The following is a 25,991-nucleotide window of genomic DNA, read 5'->3' as shown; positions in this document are numbered from 1 at the left end:
AATATTCTACCATGTTTGTATATATCCCTGTATTCAGCACAGTGCTCTATTAAAATATTTATTTACAGGCTAATTCTGCTCTCGCCCCGGGACTCCTTCCTAGGGGCCTAGGGTCCCCTTCTTGGCTGAGCTGCAGTATAGCCTTTTCTGACCACGTCTGTTGCAGTATTATCAGCCCTGCATAATGCTATAGTCTCACTAGTGTTTCTGGATAACAGAGCTAGCATTCCAGTATTCATGATTTCAGAAGCTGCAGATATGTTCTATAGGACAGAATGATGGCTGCCTGCACTGTGCTGTTAGAAGCCCCCTGTTCATCTGCAGAACTGACTGTAATTTCATATCCCCTCCCACGAAGGCGTGCCTGTTGTACTATGTTTGCAGGTGCGTAAGAACTGGAGGAAGATTAACAAGAGATGGGCGCTAATCTTATTTGACATTGTCCCATGGACAGTACGCTGATTTCTCCCATCTTACAACTTGTGTATAGGGAAAAACATCTTACAAGTAATGGTTGTTATTCCTCTGTTCTTAGAGGGTAAGCAAAGCCTGTGGTTGGTACTTGCAATAAATGTGGAGTAGCTTGTGTTTGTCCTATGCAAAACCTGTTATGTCCTATACCTTTGCTGATGGGTACCAGAGAAAACTCATCCTTGAGTGAAATTAAAGGAGATGAGTAGAGTGAGTATTTTGTTTTTCCTATTATGTTCCAATCATCCATTCAGATGCATCTCCCCCAGCGAGGGGTATACAGACAGGAGACCCAAGTGATGCTGCCAGGGAGGGGATATATACAGACAGGAGACCCCAGTGATGCTGCCAGGGTGGGGCTATATACAGACAGGGGACCCCAGTAATGCTGCCAGGGTGGGGATATATACAGACAGGAGACCCCAGAGGTGCTGCCAGGGTGGGGATATATACAGACAGGAGACCCCAGAGGTGCTGCCAGGGTGGGGATATATACAGACAGGAGACCCCAGTGATGCTGCCAGAGTGGGGATATATACAGTCAGGAGACCCCAGTGATGCTGCCAGGGAAGGGAGATATACAGACAGGAGACCCCAGTGATGCTGCCAGGGAGGGGAATATATACAGACAGGAGACCCCAGTGATGCTGCCAGAGTGGGGATATATACAGTCAGGAGACCCCAGTGATGCTGCCAGGGAAGGGAGATATACAGACAGGAGACCTCAGTGATGCTGCCAGGGTGGGGATATACAGACAGGAGACCCCAGTGATGCTGCCAGGGTGGGGCTATATACAGACAGGGGACCTCAGTAATGCTGCCAGGGTGGGGATATATACAGACAGGAGACCCCAGAGGTGCTGCCAGGGTGGGGATATATACAGACAGGAGACCCCAGTGATGCTGCCAGGGAGGGGATATATACAGACAGGAGACCCCAGTGATGCTGCCAGAGTGGGGATATATACAGTCAGGAGACCCCAGTGATGCTGCCAGGGAAGGGAGATATACAGACAGGAGACCCCAGTGATGCTGCCAGGGAGGGGATATATACAGACAGGAGACCCCAGTGATGCTGCCAGAGTGGGGATATATACAGTCAGGAGACCCCAGTGATGCTGCCAGGGAAGGGAGATATACAGACAGGAGACCTCAGTGATGCTGCCAGGGTGGGGATATACAGACAGGAGACCCCAGTGATGCTGCCAGGGTGGGGCTATATACATACAGGGGACCTCAGTAATGCTGCCAGGGTGGGGATATATACAGACAGGAGACCCCAGAGGTGCTGCCAGGGTGGGGATATATACAGACAGGAGACCCCAGTGATGCTGCCAGAGTGGGGATATATACTGTCAGGAGACCCCAGTGATGCTGCCAGGGAAGGGAGATATACAGACAGGAGACCCCAGTGATGCTGCCAGGGAGGGGATATATACAGACAGGAGACCCCAGAGGTGCTGCCAGGGTGGGGAGATATACAGACAGGAGACCCCAGTGATGCTGCCAGGGAGGGGATATATACAGACAGGAGACCCCAGTGATGCTGCCAGAGTGGGGATATATACAGTCAGGAGACCCCAGTGATGCTGCCAGGGAAGGGAGATATACAGACAGGAGACCCCAGTGATGCTGCCAGGGAAGGGAGATATACAGACAGGAGACCTCAGTGATGCTGCCAGGGTGGGGATATACAGACAGGAGACCCCAGTGATGCTGCCAGGGAGGGGATATATACAGACAGGAGACCCCAGTGATGCTGCCAGAGTGGGGATATATACAGTCAGGAGACCCCAGTGATGCTGCCAGGGAAGGGAGATATACAGACAGGAGACCTCAGTGATGCTGCCAGGGTGGGGTTATATACAGACAGGAGACCCCAGTGATGCAGCCAAGGTGGTGATATATATATACAGAGAGGAGACCCAAGTGGTGCTGCCAGGGAGGGTAGATATCCAAACAGGAGACCCCATTGATGCTGTCAGGGTGGGGATATATACAGACTGGAGACCCCAGTGATGATGCCAGGGTGGGTATATACTGACAGGAGACCCCAGAGGTGCTGCCAGGGTGGGGATATACAGACAGGAGGCCCCAGAGGTGCTGCCAGGGTGGGGATATACAGACAGGAGACCCCACAGGTGCTGCCAGGGTGGGGATATACAGACAGGAGACCCCACAGGTGCTGCCAGGGTGGGGATATATAAAGACAGGAGACCCTAGCGGTGCTGCCAGGGTGCGGATATATACAGACTGGAGACCCCAGCGATGCTGCCAGGTTGGGGATATATATACAGACGGGAGACCCCAGTGATGCCGCCAGGGTGGGGATATATACAGACAGGAGACCCCAGAGATGCTGCCAGGGAGGGGATATATATAGACAGGAGACCCCAGTGATGCTGCCAGGGAGGAGATATATACAGACAGGAGACCCCAGTGATGCTACCAGGGAGGGGATATATACAGACAGGAGACCCCAGTGATGCTGCCAGGGAGGGGATATATACAGTAGTGCTCCTTTATGCATACACAGACTGGCACTCTCTTTTGTGTGTGCGCACAACTGTACCATCCAGTTGCATACAAATGATGGGTGCGGGCATGTTGTAATGGAGTCAGCGCTCCAACAATTCAGTGGTGCCCTTCCGATGTCATCTCTAAACTCGTGTTTGTTTTCATGGCAGTGGGAAGCGTCTGTCATGCAGTGAGAAGTTGGTGATGACCAAGGCGGCTGATACAAAGGTATGTGTAACTTACCATTTACTGCTCATTGTATAATGTGAATTGCCTTATTCCACTATATTTACATGTGTAATGGAAATCCTCCCACAAAGGCGTGCTGGCCGTTACTGTGGGCTGGCACGTAAGAACCGGAGGAAGAATAAGCCAGAACAGAGTCCTCATGTGTGTGTCTCATAGCTGGGATGTGCGCTGTGGCTTTGCTCTTACACAGCTTTACCAAGTCCGAGTAGATCTCCCTAGAGTATAGCGTCTCCCTATAATCTGATTGGTAGGAAAGATCATCCAATCAGCTCTCAGAGCAGGATAGGAGACCATACATAGTAATACATTTCAGAGCCCAGATAGAGTTAAACTAGTTACACATTCGGTGTTGGCGGATGTTGGACTGATTTGCGTTTTATCTGAATTATTATTTTGCCCCACTGTGTGTGTAATGGGCAGAAGTCAGGGGTCCCATGGCCTCTCAGGACTGTGCTTTCTTCAGTATCCTTTTTGTTTCCACTCCTGGAATTAATCTCTACATGATATGATTTATTTTTATGGTCTGTTACATTCAGGTCTCACTGGTGAAAATGAATCTGTCTGATGATAGAAGAGGGTGAGAGCTACATAACAGGTAAATATTTTGCACATTGTCCTTTTTCCCTTCGTTTTATTGTTTAAGGTGATTATAACCTAAAACGTAACTTCACTCACTGGGGAAAGGAATATTCTACCATGTTTGTATATATCCCTGTATTCAGCACAGTGCTCTATTAAAATATTTATTTACAGGCTACTTCTGCTCTCGCCCCAGGACTCCCTTCCTAGAGGCCTAGGGTCCCCTTCTTGGCTGAGCTGCAGTATAGCCTTTTCTGACCACGTCTGTTGCAGTATTATCAGCCCTGAATAATGCTACAGTCTCACTAGTGTTTCTGGATAACAGAGCTAGCATTCCAGTATTCATGATTTCAGAAGCTGCAGATATAGGACAGGACGATGTCTGCCTGCACTGTGCTGTTAGAAGCCCCCTGTTGATCTGCAGAACTGACTAATTTCTCCTGCAGGGTCCACAGGTTATTCACAGGAAAACATTGGGATCTGAGGTAGCGACAATGTATTTGCACCAAACGATCAAAGCTTTCGGCTTCCCAGAATGCAACGGGCCCGTACCTAGGGACGGGCCCGTTGCATTCTGGGAAGCCGAAAGCTTTGATCGTTTGGTGCTAATCCATTGTCGCTACCTCAGATCCCAATGTTTTCCTGTGAATAACCTGTGGACAAAGTCCAGGAGGGGAACATTCTGTAAATGAAAAGAAGCAATAGGACACACGGACATGCACAGAGACTGGAGGGGGGGAGGTTCAGGGGAAATCTGAGGAAAAATGACTTCTCGGAAAGGGTAGTAGACTAGTGGAATAGCCTCCAATCAGAAGTGGTAGAGGCTAAGACAGTAGAGCAATTTAAACATGCATGGGATAGACATAAGGGTATCCTTACAAAGAAACGAGGATCAAGTAAGGTTTGAGATAAAAAAAAATATGGTAGAAAATAAAAGGGGCAGACTAGATAGGCCAAGTGGTTCTTATCTGCCGTCAAATTCTGTGTTTCTATGTCTTGCAAAGATGGGTTAACCTCTCAGGATCTGGTTCAAAATGGATTATGTGCAAATTGGTTTAGCTTTCACCAAAGCCTCTTGACTAATCCAAGGCAGGCACAGGTTTAAGTTGAACCACCATGGGCTACTTTTGCACAGACATTATCCAGTATAGCGGAGCGGATAATGCCAGCTCCTATATTAACCCTTACATGCAACATTCCATCTGGAGTTTATCACATCCAGTACAGGAATTGGCAGCCTTTCAACAAAACCAGGCTGAAAGGCCGGTGGTAAGTAAATCACATACACATGAAACATCTTCACAGTCTACACATGTTTCAGATGAGGACTCATCGCACTCCGGGTCTGAATACAGAGACGAGGATGAAGGCCTCAGCTCAGTGGACATACCTGAGCTAATTAGTGCTATGAAAGCCATTCTATCCTTAGAGGAGGCAGCAGAGCCTTTATTAAAATTAAAGGTACCTGTGTTTAAATGTCCCAAAACAGTTAGGACTGAGTTTCCTGGGTCAGAACAGCTGACTGAAATTATGCAAGAGGCTTGGGTTACACCCAGTAAGAAGTTTAGAATTCCAAAGAAATGGAATTCCCATTATCCTCTTCCAGCTGGGGGCTGTTTAAAAAGGGAGGTGGCTCCCAAAGTAGATTGGTGCAAAAATCTACATTACCTCTGCCTTCAACATCATTAAATGATGTCACGGATAGGAAAATAGATGGTTTTCTAAAAACATTTTCTCCTTGTCTGGGGCAATCATAAGGCCAGCCATGGCTTCAGCCTGGATGGCAAAAGCAGTGGCAGCCAGGGCTGAAGTATTGGAGGATGATCTTTCATTGGCATCTAGAGAGCAAAAATCCCATATTGTACATATCAAACAGGTGGCTATTTTTATGGAAGAAGCTGCCTTGGATTTGGGTACTATTGCCTCTCAGGCATCGGCCTCAGCAGTAGCAGCTCGCAGCGCAGTTTAGCTACGTACATGGAAAGCTGACTTAGAATCCAAGAAGGTTCTGGAGTCTTTGCCTTTTTTACTGGAGATATTTTTTTGGGTATAGAATTAAACAGTATTTTGGAGTCAGAAGCAGACTCCAAGAAAGTGAAGTTTCCTTCCACACCGAAATCCAAGCCCAGATTTCCAGCTTTTCAGCCCTTTCGGACTCAAAGAAAAGCAAAAGGAAAGGGTTATAGCAAACAGTTTCAATCTGGTAAGACTGAAAAGCATTGGCCTACCAGGGGGCCGGCTTCCAAATCAGAAGATAAGCCATCAGCCTGATGGTGCGAGCCTCCACCTGGGAGACCCCAGGGTGGGAGGCTGACTTCTTCAGTTTGGAAAGATCTGGCAGCAGTCTACCACAGATGCCTGGGTGCAAGAAGCGATATCTCACGGTTATGCGTTTGCTTTCAAGAAACACCCTCCTCAAAGTTTTTGTACCAAGCCGTCTTCAGTGGAAACTTAGGCTAGGGCTTTGCAAGAGGCAGTTCAGAAGTTGCTTCAGTCAGTAGTGATAATTTCAGTTCCTCCTGCGCAAAGAGGACAAGGTTTTTATTCCAACCTGTTTATAGTCCAGAAGCCAATGGGTTGTTCCGGCCCATACTCCATCTCAAATTGCTGAACAAGTACATTTTGGGTGCCTCAGTTTCATATGGAGACTTTATGTTCCATTATTTTAACCATGGAGCCGGAGGATTTTATGGTATCCCTGGATATCCAGGATGCTAACATACATGTTCCTATAGCACTGTCCCATCAGCGCTATCTCAGGTTTGCTATCCTCCAGCAACATTTTAAGTTTCAGGCCCTACCATTTGGACTGGCCACAGCTCCCAGAGTATTCACCAAAATTAAGGTGGTAATGGCATCTTATCTCCATCAGCAGGGGATAAGGATTATTCCATACCTCAACAATTTATTAATCCTGGCACAATCTCAGGAATTGTTTCAGTGTCATCTGCAACAGACAATAGCTTGATTGCAGAGACACGGTTGGCTAATAAAGTGGGCAAAGTCGTCCCTGGTTCCGTCAAAACGGATGACTCACTTGTGGGCTGTGTTGGATTTGGGTCTTCAGAGAGTAATTTTACCTCTGAACAAAATATCCAAAATTCAGTCAAGGATTCAGGAGCTGCTACACTGTCAAAAGGTATCCATTCACGCAGCAATGCGTGTGATGGGGTTGATGCTGTCGACATTTGACATGGTGGAGTATGCTCAGTTCCACTTGAGGCCTCTACAATGTCTGATCCTTTCCAAATGGAATGGTTTTCATCAGACAATAAAAACGCATATTATGGTCCCTACCCCATGGGAGTAAGGAGGTAATTAGCATGGTGGCTACAGACATCCCATCTGGACAAAGGGAGACCCTTTGGGGTATCAGATTGGGAAATTCTGACAACAGATGCCAGGTTTCAGGGCTGGGGAGTCAGGAAGGAGTTGCTTCCAGGAGCAGTGGACCAAGGAAGAAAGTTGCCTGCCAATAAATATATTGGAACTTTGGACATATATATGGCACTTATTCATGCAAAGGACATCCTTCAGGGAAACCAGTCCAAATCCGCTCGGACAATTCAAAGGCAGTAGCGTACCTCAGCCATCAGGGAGGAACTCGCAGCCAAAACTCAATGAAGGAGGTAAGTCGCATGTTAAAGTGGACAGAACTTCATCATCCAGCCTTGTCCGCAGTGTTCATTCCGAGAGCCCTAAACTGGGAAACGGATTTTCTCAGGCGACACGCCATTCATGCAAACAAATGGGTTTACATCCCGTGGTCTTCCAAATTTTGGTAGACAAGTGGGGTTTAACGAAGATGGAGCTTATGGCGTCCCGTCAGAACAACAAAGTCCCGCATACGGGTCAAGGACAAAGGATCCCAAAGCGATCTTTGTGGATGCCCTGTCAGTGAGATGGGACTTTCATCTGGTCTGTGTGTTTCCACCAATCGCACTGTTACCCAGGGTGATGCGAAAGGCAAAACAAAGAAGGGGCACCGTGATACTAATAGCTCCGGCTTGGCCCAGAAAACATTGGTACACAGATCTGCAGAGGTTGTCGATGGATGTTCCATTCCTACTCCCTCCACGTCCAGATCTACTGTCTCAGAGCCCTTGCTATCACAAGCACCTGGATCAACTGTCTTTGATGGCGTGGCTCTTGAGACTTCCATCTTGAAAGCAAGAGGGTTCTCACAACAGGTAATTCAAAGAGTGCTCAGAGCAAGTAAACCCTTCCTCAGCTCGCATTTATCACCGAATATGGCAAGCCTATATTCAATGGTGCAGTGACCGGAAATTTGACCCTAGGTCTTTCAGAGTTTCCAGAGTCCTAGCATTCTTTCAGGCAGGAATGGACAAAGGTCTAAGGGTGGCTTCCTTGAGAGTGCAAGTGTCAACATTGACTGTATGGTTCCAAAAGAAAATTGCTAACCTACATGGTGTGCGTACTATTTTCCAGGGAATGCTGCACATTCAACCTCCTTTTGTTCCTTCTATACTACTTTGTGACTTAAGTTTAGTCCTAAAGGCCCTTCAATTTGTCCCATTTGAACCACTAAAAAGAGTGGCTCTTAAATGTGACAGCTGAAGTTCTCTTTCTACTGGCTATTGCTTCAGCTAGAAGCGTTTCAGATTTAGGGGCATTGTTATGTCGCCCTCCTTTTCTGATTTTTTTATTTTTTTAATCCAGACAGAGCGGTTCTCAGAACCAAGTCTGGGTATCTTCCTAAGGTGGTGTCTAAATTCCACCTTAACAAAGAAATTGTAGTCTCTGTCTTCCAAGGGCCGGACTTTTCTGCGGGAGATGCATCATTGGACGTAGTCCGTGCTTTAAGGATCTACGTGGATCATACCAGTGCCATCAGAAAAACAGACACTCTCTTCGTTCTCTACAGATTTCACAAGAGAGGATGGCCTGCTGACAAGCAGACACTGGCGAGGTGGCTTCGAATGACTATTTTAGAAGCATATTCTCAAGCTGATCTCCCTGTTCCGGCTAATGTCTCTGATCACTCTACTCGTAAGGAAGTTCGTCATGGGCAGCACAACGTCGTGCTTCAGCAGAACAGATCTGTAAGGCAGCCACATGGTCTTCCATTAACACATTAATTAGACATTATGCCTTTGATACCTTTGCTTTTCATGACACTGAATTTGGACGAAGGATTCTCCTGTCCAATCAGGAGCGTCCCCACCACTAAATTGCTCTGGGACATCCCAATGTGGATAACCTGTGGACCCTGCAGGAGAAATAATCGTTACGGTAGACTTACCATTGATAAACTCTATTTCTCCTAAGTCCACAGGGATCCCACTCTGATGCACCTGATTTGAGGATCCTTTCACTTACTAACCTCTTTCTTCTTGTACGGAAGTGTGTGCATGCGTGTTCTTCTAGCCTGATTAGGGCTCTCTCTGATACTCCTGCCTTCAGCTTTGGAAAACAACTGATTTGCCTGAGTCAGGAGGCAGGGATATAGGGACGGGCCTGTTTCATTGTGGGAGGCCGAAAGCTTTGATCGTTTGGTGCCAATCCACTGTTGATGCCTCATATTCCAATGTTATCCTTTGGATCCTGTGGACTTAGGAGAAATAGAGTTATCAACAGTAAGTCTATCATAACTATTATTTCATATCCCCTCCCACAAAGGCGTGCCTGTTGTACTATGTTTGCCGGTGCGTAAGAACTGGAGGAAGATTAACAAGAGATGGGCGCTAATCTTGTTTGCCATTGTCCCATGGACAGTACGCTGATTTCTCCCATCTTACAACTTGTGTATAGGGGAAAAAAATGGTTGATATTCCTCTGTTCTTAGAGGGTAAGCAAAGCCTGTGGTTGATACTTGCAATAAATGTGGAGTAGCTTGTGTTTGTCCTATGCAAAACCTGTTATGTCCTATACCTTGCTGATGGGTACCAGAGAAAACTCATCCTTGAGTGAAATTAAAGGAGATGAGTAGAGTGAGTATGTAGTTTTTCCTATTCTGTCCCAATCATCCATTCAGATGTATCGCTCTCCCCCAGGGAGGGGTATACGGACAGGAGACCCCAGAGATACTGCCAGGGAGGGGAGATATCCAAACAGGAGACCCCAGTGATGCTGCCAGGGTGAGGATATACTGACAGGAGACCCCAGAGGTGCTGCCAGAGTGGGTATATATACAGACAGGAGACCCCAGAGGTGCTGCCAGGGTGGGGATATACAGACAGGAGACCCCAGAGGTGCTGCCAGGGTGGGGATATACAGACAGGTGACCCCAGAGGTGCTGCCAGGGTGGGGATATACAGACAGGAGACCCCAGAGGTGCTGCCAGAGTGGGTATATATACAGACAGGAGACCCTAGAGGTGCTGCCAGGGTGGTGATATATACAGACTGGAGACCCCAGTGATGCTCCCAGGTTGGGGATATATATACAGACTGGAGACCCCAGTGATGCCGCCAGGGTGGGGATATATACAGACAGGAGACCCAGAGGTGCTGCCAGGGTGGGGATATGCAGACAGGAGACCCAGAGGTGCTGCCAGGGTGGGGATATACAGTATACAGCAGTGCTCCTTTATGCATGCACAGACCGGCACTGCCTTTTGTGTGTGCGCACAATTGTACCATCCAGTTGCCTACAAATGATGGGTGCGGGCATGTTGTAATGGGGTCAGCGCTCCAACAATTCAGTGGTGCCCTTCCGATGTCATCTCTAAACTCGTGTTTGTTTTCATGGCAGTGGGAAGCGTCTGTCATGCAGTGAGAAGTTGGTGATGACCAAGGTGGCTGATACAAAGGTATGTGTAACTTACCATTTACTGCTCAGTGTATAATGTGACTTGCCTTATTTCACTATATTTACATGTGTAATGGAAATCCTCCCGCAAAGGCGTGCTGGCCGTTACTGTGGGCTGGCACGTAAGTACCGGAGGAAGAATAAGCCAGAACAGAGTCCTCATGTGTGTGTCTCATAGCTGGGATGTGTGCTGTGGCTTTGCTCTTACACAGCTTTACCAAGTCCAAGTAGATCTCCCTAGTGTATAGGATCTCCCTATAATCTGATTGGTAGGAAAGATCATCCAATCAGCTCTCAGAGCAGGATAGGAGACCATACACAGTAATACATTTCAGAGCCCAGATAAAGTTAAACTAGTTACAGATTTGCTGTTGGCGGATGTTGGACTGAATTGCTTTTTATCTGAATTATTATTTTGCCCCACTGTGTAATGGGCAGGAGTCAGGGGTCCCATGGCCTCTCAGGACTCTGCTTTCTTCAGTATCCTTTTTGTTTCCACTCCTGGAATTCACCTCTACATGATATGATTTATTTTTATGGTCTGTTACATTCAGGTCTCACTGGTGAAAATGAATCTGTCTGATGATAGAAGAGGGTGAGAGCTACATAACGGGTAATTATTTTGTACATTATCCTTTTTCTCTTTGTTTTATTGTTAAGGCAATTAGCAGATGATACAAAGGTATGTGTAACTTACCATTTACTGCTCAGTGTATAATGTGAATTGCCTTTTCTCTATCGTCCTAGTGGATGCTGGGGTTCCTGAAAGGACCATGGGGAATAGCGGCTCCGCAGGAGACAGGGCACAAAAAGTAAAGCTTTTCCAGATCAGGTGGTGTGCACTGGCTCCTCCCCCTATGACCCTCCTCCAGACTCCAGTTAGATTTTTGTGCCCGGCCGAGAAGGGTGCAATCTAGGTGGCTCTCCTAAAGAGCTGCTTAGAAAAAGTTTAGCTTAGGTTTTTTATTTTACAGTGAGTCCTGCTGGCAACAGGATCACTGCAACGAGGGACTGAGGGGAGAAGAAGTGAACTCACCTGCGTGCAGGATGGATTGGCTTCTTGGCTACTGGACATCAGCTCCAGAGGGACGATCACAGGTACAGCCTGGATGGTCACCGGAGCCGCGCCGCCGGCCCCCTTGCAGATGCTGAAGTCAGAAGAGGTCCAGAATCGGCGGCTGAAGACTCCTGCAGTCTTCTAAAGGTAGCGCACAGCACTGCAGCTGTGCGCCATTTTCCTCTCAGCACACTTCACACGCAGTCACTGAGGGTGCAGGGCGCTGGGGGGGGGCGCCCTGGGAGGCAAATGTAACCTATATAAAGGCTAAAAATACCTCACATATAGCCCCCAGAGGCTATATGGAGATATTTAACCCCTGCCTGGATTCACTAAATAGCGGGAGACGAGCCCGCCGGAAAAGGGGCGGGGCCTATCTCCTCAGCACACGGCGCCATTTCCTCTCACAGCTCCGCTGGTCAGGACGGCTCCCAGGTCTCTCCCCTGCACTGCACTACAGAAACAGGGTAAAACAGAGAGGGGGGGCAAATTTATGGCGATATTTTGATATATATAAAGCAGCTATAAGGGAGCACTTATTATAAGGCTATCCCTGTTATATATAGCGCTTTTGGTGTGTGCTGGCAAACTCTCCCTCTGTCTCCCCAAAGGGCTAGTGGGTCCTGTCTTCGTTAGGAGCATTCCCTGTGTGTCTGCTGTGTGTCGGTACGTGTGTGTCGACATGTATGAGGACGATATTGGTGTGGAGGCGGAGCAATTGCCAAATATGAGGATGTCACCCCCTAGGGAGTCGACACCAGAATGGATGCCTTTATTTATGGAACTACGGGATAGTGTCAACACGCTAAAGCAGTCGTTTGACGACATGAGACGGCCGGACAATCAATTAGTGCCTGTCCAGGCGACTCAAACACCGTCAGGGGCTGTGAAACGCCCTTTGCCTCAGTCGGTCGACACAGACCCAGACACAGGCACTGACTCCAGTGGTGACGGTGACGAATCAACCGTATTTTCCAGTAGGGCCACACGTTATATGATTTTGGCAATGAAGGAGGCGTTACATTTAGCTGATACTACAGGTACCACTAAACAGGGTATTATGTGGGGTGTGAAAAAACTACCTATAGTTTTTCCTGAATCAGAAGAATTAAATGACGTGTGTAATGAAGCGTGGGTTGCCCCTGATAAAAAGCTGATAATTTCAAAGAAATTATTGGCATTATACCCTTTCCCGCCAGAGGTTAGGGAGCGCTGGGAAACACCTCCTAGGGTGGACAAGGCGCTAACACGCTTATCTAAACAAGTGGCGTTACCCTCTCCTGAGACGGCCGCACTTAAAGATCCATCAGATAGGAGGATGGAAAATATCCAAAAAAGTATATACACACATGCAGGTGTTATACTACGACCAGCTATAGCGACTGCCTGGATGTGCAGTGCTGGGGTAGTTTGGTCAGAGTCCCTGATTGAAAATATTGATACCCTGGACAGGGACAATATTTTACTGTCGTTAGAACAAATAAAGGATGCATTTCTTTATATGCGTGATGCACAGAGGGATATCTGCACACTGGCATCACGGGTAAGTGCTATGTCCATTTCGGCCAGAAGAGCTTTATGGACGCGACAGTGGACAGGCGATGCGGATTCAAAACGACATATGGAAGTTTTGCCGTATAAAGGGGAGGAGTTATTTGGAGTCGGTCTATCAGATTTGGTGGCCACGGCTACAGCCGGGAAATCCACCTTTCTACCTCAAGTCACTCCCCAACAGAAAAAGGCACCGACTTTTCAACCGCAGCCCTTTCGTTCCTTTAAAAATAAGAGAGCAAAGGGCTATTCATATCTGCCACGAGGCAGAGGTCGAGGGAAGAGACAGCAACAGGCAGCTCCTTCCCAGGAACAGAAGCCTTCCCCGGCTTCTACAAAAGCCTCAGCATGACGCTGGGGCTTCTCAAGCGGACTCGGGGACGGTGGGTGGTCGTCTCAAAAATTACAGCGCGCAGTGGGCTCACTCGCAGGTAGATCCCTGGATCCTGCAGATAATATCTCAGGGGTACAGGTTGGAATTAGAGACAGATCCACCTCGCCGTTTCCTGAAGTCTGCTTTACCAACGTCCCCCTCCGAAAGGGAGACGGTTTTGGAAGCCATTCACAAGCTGTACTCTCAGCAGGTGATAGTCAAGGTACCTCTTCTACAACAAGGGAAGGGGTATTATTCCACTCTTTTTGTGGTACCGAAGCCGGATGGCTCGGTAAGGCCTATTCTAAATCTGAAGTCCTTGAACCTGTACATAAAGAAGTTCAAGTTCAAGATGGAGTCACTCAGAGCAGTGATAGCGAACCTGGAAGAGGGGGACTTTATGGTATCCTTGGACATCAAGGATGCGTATCTCCACGTTCCAATTTACCCCTCACACCAGGGGTACCTCAGGTTCGTTGTACAAAACTGTCACTATCAGTTTCGGACGCTGCCGTTCGGATTGTCCACGGCACCTCGGGTCTTTACAAAGGTAATGGCCGAGATGATGATTCTTCTTCGAAGAAAAGGCATATTAATTATCCCATACTTGGACGATCTCCTAATAAGGGCAAGGTCCAGAGAACAGCTAGAGATGGGATTAGCACTGTCGCAAGAAGTGCTAAAACAGCACGGGTGGATTCTGAATATTCCAAAATCCCAGTTAATGCCGACAACTCGTCTGCTGTTCCTAGGGATGATTCTGGACACGGTTCAGAAAAAGGTTTTTCTCCCGGAGGAAAAAGCCAAGGAGTTATCCGAGCTTGTCAGGAACCTCCTAAAACCAGGAAAGGTGTCTGTACATCAATGCACAAGAGTCCTGGGAAAAATGGTGGCTTCTTACGAAGCAATTCCATTCGGCAGATTCCATGCAAGAATTTTCCAAAGGGATCTGTTGGACAAATGGTCAGGGTCGCATCTGCAGATGCACCTGCGGATAACCCTGTCTCCAAGGACAAGGGTGTCTCTTCTGTGGTGGTTGCAGAGTGCTCATCTATTGGAGGGCCGCAGATTCGGCATACAGGATTGGATCCTGGTGACCACGGACGCCAGCCTGAGAGGCTGGGGAGCAGTCACACAAGGAAGAAACTTCCAGGGAGTATGGACGAGCCTGGAAACGTCTCTTCACATAAACATTCTGGAACTAAGAGCAATATACAATGCTCTAAGCCAGGCAGAACCTCTGCTTCAGGGAAAACCGGTGTTGATCCAGTCGGACAACATCACGGCAGTCGCCCATGTGAACAGACAGGGCGGCACAAGAAGCAGGAGTGCAATGGCAGAAGCTGCAAGGATTCTTCGCTGGGCAGAGAATCATGTGATAGCACTGTCAGCAGTGTTCATCCCGGGAGTGGACAACTGGGAAGCAGACTTCCTCAGCAGACACGATCTTCACCCGGGAGAGTGGGGACTTCATCCAGAAGTCTTCCACTTGCTGGTAACCCGTTGGGAAAGACCAATGGTGGACATGATGGCGTCTCGCCTCAACAAAAAACTTGACAGGTATTGCGCCAGGTCAAGAGATCCGCAGGCAATAGCTGTGGACGCGCTGGTAACGCCTTGGGTGTACCAGTCGGTGTATGTGTTTCCTCCTCTGCCTCTCATACCAAAAGTATTGAGAATTATACGGCAAAGAGGCGTAAGGACGATACTAGTGGTTCCGGATTGGCCAAGAAGGACTTGGTACCCGGAACTTCAAGAGATGATCACGGAAGATCCGTGGCCTCTACCTCTAAGGAGGGACTTGCTTCAGCAGGGTCCCTGTCTGTTTCAAGACTTACCGCGGCTGCGTTTGACGGCATGGCGGTTGAACGCCGGATCCTAAAGGAAAAAGGCATGCCGGAAGAAGTCATTCCTACTTTGATTAAAGCAAGGAAGGAAGTAACCGTGCAACATTATCACCGAATTTGGCGAAAATATGTTGCGTGGTGCGAAGATCGGAGTGCTCCGACGGAGGAATTTCAACTGGGTCGATTCCTACATTTCCTGCAATCAGGATTGTCTATGGGTCTCAAATTGGGATCTATTAAGGTTCAAATTTCGGCCCTGTCGATTTTCTTTCAAAAAGAATTGGCTTCAGTCCCTGAAGTCCAGACCTTTGTTAAGGGAGTGCTACATATACAGCCTCCTGTGGTGCCTCCAGTGGCACCGTGGGATCTCAATGTGGTTTGGGACTTTCTAAAATCTCATTGGTTTGAACCACTAAAGAAGGTGGATTTGAAATATCTCACATGGAAAGTGACCATGCTTCTAGCCCTGGCTTCGGCCAGGAGAGTGTCAGAACTGGCAGCTTTATCTTACAAAAGCCCATATCTGATTTTCCATTCGGACAGGGCAGAACTGCGGACTCGTCCGCATTTTCTCCCTAAGGTGGTGTCAGCATTTCATCTGAACCAGCCTATTGTAGTGCCTGCGGCTACAAGTGACTTGGAGGACTCCAAGTTACTGGACGTTGTCAGAGCATTAAAAATATATATTGCAAGGACAGCTGGAGTCAGAAAATCTGACTCGTTGTTTATATTGTATGCACCCAACAAGATGGGTGCTCCTGCGTCTAAGCAGACGATTGCTCGTTGGATCTGTAGCACAATCCAACTTGCACATTCTGTGGCAGGCCTGCCACAGCCTAAATCTGTAAAGGCCCACTCCACAAGGAAGGTGGGCTCATCTTGGGCGGCTGCCCGAGGGGTCTCGGCATTACAACTTTGCCGAGCAGCTACGTGGTCAGGGGAGAACACGTTTGTAAAATTTTACAAATTTGATACTCTGGCTAAGGAGGACCTGGAGTTCTCTCATTCGGTGCTACAGAGTCATCCGCACTCTCCCGCCCGTTTGGGAGCTTTGGTATAATCCCCATGGTCCTTTCAGGAACCCCAGCATCCACTAGGACGATAGAGAAAATAAGATTTTACTTACCGATAAATCTATTTCTCGGAGTCCGTAGTGGATGCTGGGCGCCCATCCCAAGTGCGGATTATCTGCAATAATTGTACATAGTTATTGTTAACTAATTCGGGTTATTGTTGAAGGAAGCCATCTTTCAGAGGCTCCGCTGTTATCATACTGTTAACTGGGTTTAGATCACAAGTTGTATGGTGTGATTGGTGTGGCTGGTATGAGTCTTACCCGGGATTCAAAATCCTCCCTTATTGTGTACGCTCGTCCGGGCACAGTACCTAACTGGAGTCTGGAGGAGGGTCATAGGGGGAGGAGCCAGTGCACACCACCTGATCTGGAAAAGCTTTACTTTTTGTGCCCTGTCTCCTGCGGAGCCGCTATTCCCCATGGTCCTTTCAGGAACCCCAGCATCCACTACGGACTCCGAGAAATAGATTTATCGGTAAGTAAAATCTTATTATTTCACTATATTTACATGTGTAATGGAAATCCTCCCACAAAGGCGTGCTGGCCGTTACTGTGGGCTGGCACGTAAGAACCGGAGGAAGAATAAGCCAGAACAGAGTCCTCATGTGTGTGTCTCATAGCTGGGATGTGTGCTGTGGCTTTGCTCTTACACAGCTTTACCAAGACCGAGTAGATCTCCCTAGAGTATAGCGTCTTCCTATAATCTAATTGGTAGGACAGATCATCCAATCAGATCTCAGAGCAACAGAGACTATATACTGTAACACATGTCAGAGGACCATACTTGCCAGGACCGTTCTCTTTTCAATTTTTGTTTCCACTCGTGGAATTAATCTTTGTTTTATTTTTATGGCATTAAATTCAGGTCTTACTGGTGAAAATAGGATGAATCTGATGATAGGAGAGTGTGGGAGCTACATAACAGGTGATTATTTTGCACATTGTCCATTTTTCCTTCGTTTTATTGTTTAAGGCGATTCTGAGGAAAGGTGTCTTCTACCATGTCAGTATGTGTCATATATTCAGCACAGTGCTCTACTAAAAATAAGAATTTACTTACCGATAATTCTATTTCTCGTAGTCCGTAGTGGATGCTGGGGACTCCGTCAGGACCATGGGGAATAGCGGCTCCGCAGGAGACAGGGCACAAAAGTAAAAGCTTTAGGATCAGGTGGTGTGCACTGGCTCCTCCCCCTATGACCCTCCTCCAAGCCTCAGTTAGAAAACTGTGCCCGGACGAGCGTACACAATAAGGAAGGATTTTGAATCCCGGGTAAGACTCATACCAGCCACACCAATCACACTGTACAACCTGTGATCTGAACCCAGTTAACAGCATGATAACAGCGGAGCCTCTGAAAAGATGGCTCACAACAATAATAACCCGATTTTTGTAACAATAACTATGTACAAGTATTGCAGACAATCCGCACTTGGGATGGGCGCCCAGCATCCACTACGGACTACGAGAAATAGAATTATCGGTAAGTAAATTCTTATTTTCTCTGACGTCCTAAGTGGATGCTGGGGACTCCGTCAGGACCATGGGGATTATACCAAAGCTCCCAAACGGGCGGGAGAGTGCGGATGACTCTGCAGCACCGAATGAGAGAACTCCAGGTCCTCCTCAGCCAGGGTATCAAATTTGTAGAATTTTTCAAACGTGTTTGCCCCTGACCAAGTAGCAGCTCGGCAAAGTTGTAAAGCCGAGACCCCTCGGGCAGCCGCCCAAGATGAGCCCACCTTCCTTGTGGAATGTGCATTTACATATTTTGGCTGTGGCAGGCCTGCCACAGAATGTGCAAGCTGAATTGTACTACACATCCAACTAGCAATCGTCTGCTTAGAAGCAAGAGCACCCAGTTTGTTGGGTGCATACAGGATAACAGCAAGTCAGTTTTCCTGACTCCAGCCGTCCTGGAAACCTATATTTTCAGGGCCCTGACAACATCTAGCAACTTGGAGTCCTCCAAGTCCATAGTAGCCGCAGGTACCACAATAAGCTGGTTCAGGTGAAACGCTGACACCACCTTAGGGAGAAACTGGGGACGAGTCCGCAGCTCTGCCCTGTCCGAATGGACAATCAGATATGGGCTTTTGTGAGACAAAGCCGCCAATTCTGACACTCGCCTGGCCGAGTCCAGGGCCAACAGCATGGTCACTTTCCATGTGAGATATTTCAGATCCACAGATTTGAGCGGTTCAAACCAATGTGATTTGAGGAATCCCAGAACTACGCTGAGATCCCACAGTGCCACTGGAGGCACAAAAGGGGGTTGTATATGCAGTACTCCCTTGACAAACTTCTGGACTTCAGGAACTGAAGCCAATTCTTTCTGGAAGAAAATCGACAGGGCCGAAATTTGAACCTTAATGGACCCCAATTTGAGGCCCATAGACACTCCTGTTTGTAGGAAATGCAGGAATCGACCGAGTTGAAATTCCTCCGTGGGGGCCTTCCTGGCCTCACACCATGCAACATATTTTCGCCAAATGCGGTGATAATGTTGTGCGGTCACCTCCTTCCTGGCTCTGACCAGGGTAGGGATGACCTCTTCCGGAATGCCTTTTTCCCTTAGGATCCGGCGTTCAACCGCCATGCCGTCAAACGCAGCCGCGGTAAGTCTTGGAACAGACATGATCCTTGCTGAAGCAAGTCCCTTCTTAGTATCTCTTGAAGTTCCGGGTACCAAGTCCTTCTTGGCCAATCCGGAGCCACGAGTATAGTTCTTACTCCTCTCCGTCTTATAATTCTCAGTACCTTGGGTATGAGAGGCAGAGGAGGGAACACATACACCGACTGGTACGCCCACGGTGTTACCAGAGCGTCTACAACTATTGCCTGAGGGTCTCTTGACCTGGCGCAATACCTGTCGAGTTTTTTAATCATGTGGACGACTTCTGGGTGAAGTCCCCACTCTCCCGGGTGGAGGTCGTGCTGAGGAAGTCTGCTTCCCAGTTGTCCACTCCCGGAATGAACACCGCTGACAGTGTTATCACATGATTTTTCGCCCAGCGAAGAATCCTTGCTGCCATTGCCCTCCTGCTTCTTGTGCCGCCCTGTCTGTTTACGTGGGCGACTGCCGTGATGTTGTCCGACTGGATCAGCACCGGTTGACTTTGAAGCAGAGGTCTTCCTAGGCTCAGAGCATTGTAAATTGCCCTTAGCTCCAGTATATTTATGTGGAGAGAAGTCTCCAGACTTGACCACACTCCTTGGAAATTTCTTCCCTGTGTGACTGCTCCCCAGCCTCTCAGGCTGGCACCCGTGGTCACCAGAACCCAGTCCTGAATGCCGAATGTGCTGCCCTCTAGTAGATGAGCACTCTGCAGCCACCACAGAAGAGACACCCTTGTCCTTGGAGACAGGATTATCCGCTGATGCATCTGAAGATGCGATACGGACCATTCGTCCAGCAGATCCCACTGAAAAATTCTTGCGTGAAATCTGCCGAATGGAATCGCTTCGTAAGAAGCCACCATTTTTCCCAGGACTCTTGTGCATTGATGCACTGACACTTGGCCTGGTTTTAGGAGGTTTCTGACTAGCTCGGATAACTCCCTGGCTTTCTCCTCCGGGAGAAACACCTTTTTCTGGACTGTGTCCAGAATCATCCCTAGGAACAGCAGACGTGTCGTCGGAAACAGCTGCGATTTTGGAATATTTAGAATCCACCCATGCTGTTGTAGAACTACTTGAGATAGTGCTACTCCGACCTCCAACTGTTCTCTGGACCTTGCCCTTATCAGGAGATCGTCCAAGTAAGGGATAATTAAGACGCCTTTTCTTTGAAGAAGAATCATCATTTCGGCCATTACCTTGGTAAAGACCCGGGGTGCCGTGGACAATCCAAACGGCAGCGTCTGAAACTGATAGTGACAGTTCTGTACCACGAACCTGAGGTACCCTTGGTGAGAAGGGCAAATTGGGACATGGAGGTAAGCATCCTTGATGTCCAGGGACACCATATAGTCCCCTTCTTCCTGGTTCGCTATCACTGCTCTGAGTGACTCCATCTTGATTTGAACCTTTGTATGTAAGTGTTCAAAGATTTCAGATTTAGAATAGGTCTCACCGAGCCGTCTGGCTTCAGTACCACAATATAGTGTGGAATAATACCCCTTTCCTTGTTGTAGGAGGGGTACTTTGATTATCACCTGCTGGGAATACAGCTTGTGAATTGTTTCCAATACTGCCTCCCTGTCGGAGGGAGACGTTGGTAAAGCAGACTTCAGGAACCTGCGAGGGGGAGACGTCTCGAATTTCCAATCTGTACCCCTGGGATACTACTTGTAGGATCCAGGGGTCCACTTGCGAGTGAGCCCACTGCGCGCTGAAACTCTTGAGACGACCCCCCACCGCACCTGAGTCCGCTTGTACGGCCCCAGCGTCATGCTGAGGACTTGGCAGAAGCGGTGGAGGGCTTCTGTTCCTGGGAAGGGGCTGCCTGCTGCAGTCTTCTTCCCTTTCCTCTACCCCTGGGCAGATATGACTGGCCTTTTGCCCGCTTGCCCTTATGGGGACGAAAGGACTGAGGCTGAAAAGACGGTGTCTTTTTCTGCTGAGATGTGACTTGGGGTAAAAAAGGTGGATTTTCCAGCTGTTGCCGTGGCCACCAGGTCCGATGGACCGACCCCAAATAACTCCTCCCCTTTATACGGCAATACTTCCATGTGCCGTTTGGAATCTGCATCACCTGACCACTGTCGTGTCCATAAACATCTTCTGGCAGATATGGACATCGCACTTACTCTTGATGCCAGAGTGCAAATATCCCTCTGTGCATCTCGCATATATAGAAATGCATCCTTTAAATGCTCTATAGTCAATAAAATACTGTCCCTGTCAAGGGTATCAATATTTTCAGTCAGGGAATCCGACCAAGCCACCCCAGCGCTGCACATCCAGGCTGAGGCGATCGCTGGTCGCAGTATAACACCAGTATGTGTGTATATACTTTTTAGGATATTTTCCAGCCTCCTATCAGCTGGCTCCTTGAGGGCGGCCGTATCTGGAGACGGTAACGCCACTTGTTTTGATAAGCATGTGAGCGCCTTATCCACCCTAAGGGGTGTTTCCCAACGCGCCCTAACTTCTGGCGGGAAAGGGTATAACGCCAATAATTTTCTATCGGGGGAAACCCACGCATCATCACACACTTCATTTAATTTATCTGATTCAGGAAAAACTACAGGTAGTTTTTTCACACCCCACATAATACCCTTTTTTGTGGTACTTGTAGTATCAGAAATATGTAACACCTCCTTCATTGCCCTTAACATGTAACGTGTGGCCCTAATGTAAAATACGTTTGTTTCTTCACCGTCGACACTGGAGTCAGTGTCCGTGTCTGTGTCTGTGTCGACCGACTGAGGTAAATGGGCGTTTTAAAGCCCCTGACGGTGTTTTAGACGCCTGGACAGGTACTAATTGGTTTGCCGGCCGTCTCATGTCGTCAACCGACCTTGCAGCGTGTTGACATTATCACGTAATTCCCTAAATAAGCCATCCATTCCGGTGTCGACTCCCTAGAGAGTGACATCACCATTACAGGCAATTGCTCCGCCTCCTCACCAACATCGTCCTCATACATGTCGACACACACGTACCGACACACAGCACACACACAGGGAATGCTCTGATAGAGGACAGGACCCCACTAGCCCTTTGGGGAGACAGAGGGAGAGTTTGCCAGCACACACCAAAACGCTATAATTATACAGGGACAACCTTATATAAGTGTTTTCCCTTATAGCATCTTAATATATATTAATATCGCCAAATAAGTGCCCCCCCTCTCTGTTTTAACCCTGTTTCTGTAGTGCAGTGCAGGGGAGAGCCTGGGAGCCTTCCTAGCAGCGGAGCTGTGTAGGAAAATGGCGCTGTGTGCTGAGGAGATAGGCCCCGCCCCCTATTCCGGCGGGCTTCTTCTCCCGTTTTTCTGACAACCTGGCAGGGGTTAAATACATCCATATAGCCCCAGAGGCTATATGTGATGTATTTTTAGCCAGCATAGGTACTTTCATTGCTGCCCAGGGCGCCCCCCCCAGCGCCCTGCACCCTCAGTGACCGTTGGTGTGAAGTGTGCTTAGAGCAATGGCGCACAGCTGCCGTGCTGTGCGCTACCTTAAGAAGACTGGGAAGTCTTCAGCCGCCGATTTCTGGACCTCTTCTCTCTTCAGCATCTGCAAGGGGGTCGGCGGCGCGGCTCCGGTGACCCATCCAGGCTGTACCTGTGATCGTCCCTCTGGAGCTAGTGTCCAGTAGCCTAAGAAGCCCATCCATCCTGCACGCAGGTGAGTTCACTTCTTCTCCCCTAAGTCCCTCGTTGCAGTGAGCCTGTTGCCAGCAGGACTCACTGAAAATAAAAAACCTAACAAAACTTTTACTCTAAGCAGCTCTTTAGGAGAGCCACCTAGATTGCACCCTTCTCGGCCGGGCACAAAAACCTAACTGAGGCTTGGAGGAGGGTCATAGGGGGAGGAGCCAGTGCACACCACCTGATCCTAAAGCTTTTACTTTTGTGCCCTGTCTCCTGCGGAGCCGCTATTCCCCATGGTCCTGACGGAGTCCCCAGCATCCACTTAGGACGTCAGAGAAATACTTATTTACAGGCTAATTCTGCTATTGCCCATAACGTAAGTGTCACGCCCTGGGACTCCCCTCTTAGATGCTTAAGCTGGGCATACACTGTACAATTATCTGCCAGATATGGCTGGTTGGAATGAAAATCTGGGAATGGATGAGAGCAAATGACAATAGACTATTTGGTTCTAAACACTAAAAAACAGACAAAAACTGACTTTCATACAACTTGGTTAAATCCGTAACAGGTTTTGTCAATTTTCCAGGGTTTGGGAGCAAATGGTCAATGGTCATTCGCTCTCATGTAGGGATGTAGTCAGATACCAGTGGTCGGGATCCCGGAAGTGAGCATACCAACGCCGGGATCCCGGCCAGCAGGGGGCCGAGGGCTATTCCCACACGTGGGTGTCCACGACACCCAGAGTTGCAATAGAACCTGTGGCGAGCCACCGAGCCCGCAAGGGGCTTCGTTAAGCTTGCCGCATTCTGGTGGCCAGCATCCCGGTGTTTGTATGCTGACCGCCGGTATCCTGCACCCAACACCTCATGTATTACCAGATTTTCATTCCAACCAGCCAGATCTGGCAGATGATGTACCAGATAATTGTATAGTGTATGCCCTGCTTTAGACTACATGATGCAATGGTGCGGAGAACCAATTCTCTGCTGCAGTAGAAACATTTTCCGACCCATTCTGTTGCATCTGTTCAGATAGTGCTGTAGTCATTAGGTGAGGGGGCCATGCTGGACCCCAGGTTATTAAGTCTCTGGCAGGAGTTGTCCATGAGGACGTTTGGATAACCACTGATCATTTTTTTTCTTTTCTATTTTATGAAGCATGGTGTCCGATCATGGCGCCATGGACCACACAAGAAGCTGTCAAGAAGAGTCGTGGTTACCATTTGGAGTCCATACATGGCATATCCAGGCACTCAGCAGGACAGCTGATGAAAAATCCAACATAAAACCACAATTACAAGATATTAATGGGAACGGTGCAGGACAGATGGAAGATTGGCTTTGTGATCAGTGGGACCAGGCCGACACCACGTATGGCCTCACTAGTCACTGTATACAGATAGCGCTGGACCTTCCAGAGATGGAGAGCGCTGAGTGGGCTTCCTGTCCTAGTTTGGGAGTGCTTTATGTTCCAGGATTCCTATAAGAATAGTCCCAGAGAATTATGTAACGGCGTTTCAGCAAGATTGAAGGTAAAGCGCGCCATCTCCCGATGAGTCTATTTCAGGTTTCCAGTATTTGCCTGTGTGACCAATTATGGTGTGATATATGGAGTAGTATTTTAAACAATCTAATCAAAAATGTTTGTGTAAAAATAGAAACCTCCATAACGAATGTTTTAGTACATAATTGATGTATGTAAAAGGGATATGGGAATCTTTATGGGAGCTAATGTCATATAGAGGATTTAAATCAAATAGCAAATCCAATGATGGGAATACTAGTAGACCTGCTAAAGCCTGGTGACATACACTGCTGGGATCCGGGTGGCCATTTTGGTGCAGGATGTTTTTTTTTTTAAATAACACCCCTAGATGGATAAAAAAAATCTATTTATATAAACCTGCTTGGTACATATTTTATAGTGTCCATTGCTTCAATGATGGGATTAAAGTAGATTATACCAAATGTAATATTTCACATAGCCGTTGTTACATATATTGCACTGGGCTTTCAGTGCAATGCTCTGTATCCATTCTTTATGTTCAGTACTATTCTTCGCTCCCCTGTCTCTATCCAGAAACTAATGATCTGTATTTTATTTTTCAGGTTGATCCCTGACAGCAGATGAGTAAAACTCCATGGATGATAATGTGTTGGTGTAAAAAATTACCTGGAAGAAAAAAAATTAAACTTCATAAAGCAAATTGTAAACAGTCGTAATGGGATTTGTGCGTCAGACTCTGAGGAGAATAGCTCAGAGACTCTTGCCTGTAGACACTCAGAACTCCACTTAGTTGTCCGTAAAAAAAATGGAACACACGGGCTATGGTCCCAGCATACAGTATCCTTACGTAGATGGTATATTTTGACTTCTTATATACTTCCCATGAGGTTGTCCAGTATTGTATTCAAATTATTGTTTTGTTTTTTTATTTGTGTCATACTGATGAGATGTTTTACACTGTTTCCAGACACCCGGTAAGTCCCCTGCACGTATCAACTGCCACCATCCGTTATTTTCTACCTCAGATGCGATGAAAGGGTTACACTGTGTATGGATGCTTACATAAATATACTGTGGATAGGCACATAAGACAATCTTTGGCTCCTCTTGCCATTTTTAACAGATAAACCATATGCTTCCACTGTATATCCCAAACAAACTAAAACACACAAAAATTCAAGATGCAATATTTAAAATGCAAACCACAATTTTTTTTTAAATCCAAAAGTTTTTATTGAAAATTTTCCATGTATAGTACAGAAAAAGAAGACAAACTACAAACCCTCCCCAGCAACTGCCATACAGTATAACAATAATATTGCATTTGGTAATCTCAAGGAAATTGTACAGATAAGTAAGGCAAATAAATAACTATATGCGGAATATTCTGGTAACACGTGTGGTTCTTGTGTTCAGGTACATATTAAAATGCATTGTTACAGTAGAGTCAATGAATCCTAATCATATCAGCTGACATTTTAGTTAAGCAACACCATGCAACCAACAACATCCAGACATGGACACAGCTATCGGTGTATATACGGTGAGTTCAGCCACCTCTCCCAGATGCAATAGTATTTTGTTTCAGCATGTCTACTCGTATACACATATTTTTCGTGTTTGATAACCTCGTTAGTGAGAGATATCCAGGCCACGGTACAAGGACCGCTAGCGGACATCCACGGTCTGGCTACACAGACCTTGGCCAGCATACAGAGGTATCGTTGCA

At 47.6% G+C, this 25,991-nt stretch overlaps 1 long non-coding RNA gene across 6 annotated transcripts in view; it reads left to right on the top strand.

Moving 5' to 3' along the window:
- LOC134980662 (uncharacterized) overlaps window positions 1–25,639 on the top strand; it is an 88,819-nt gene extending 63,180 nt beyond the window's left edge. For 5 of the 6 annotated variants that reach the window (XR_010190449.1, XR_010190448.1, XR_010190450.1 and 2 more), the window contains 7 exons: window positions 3,159–3,216; window positions 3,774–3,832; window positions 10,531–10,588; window positions 11,142–11,200; window positions 17,356–17,415; window positions 23,914–24,287; window positions 24,865–25,639. This is a non-coding gene — a long non-coding RNA (uncharacterized LOC134980662). The remainder of the gene's footprint in view (window positions 1–3,158; window positions 3,217–3,773; window positions 3,833–10,530; window positions 10,589–11,141; window positions 11,201–17,355; window positions 17,416–23,913; window positions 24,288–24,864) is intronic. The other variant, XR_010190452.1, reaches the window with a different exon arrangement.
- The last annotated feature ends 352 nt before the right edge of the window (window positions 25,640–25,991 follow it).

This window comes from Pseudophryne corroboree, chromosome 12 (assembly GCF_028390025.1).
Source record: "Pseudophryne corroboree isolate aPseCor3 chromosome 12, aPseCor3.hap2, whole genome shotgun sequence".
NCBI classification, from domain to species: domain Eukaryota; kingdom Metazoa; phylum Chordata; class Amphibia; order Anura; family Myobatrachidae; genus Pseudophryne; species Pseudophryne corroboree.
Note: the sequence above shows the minus strand (reverse complement) of the source record. Positions and strands in the feature narration are given on the sequence as shown.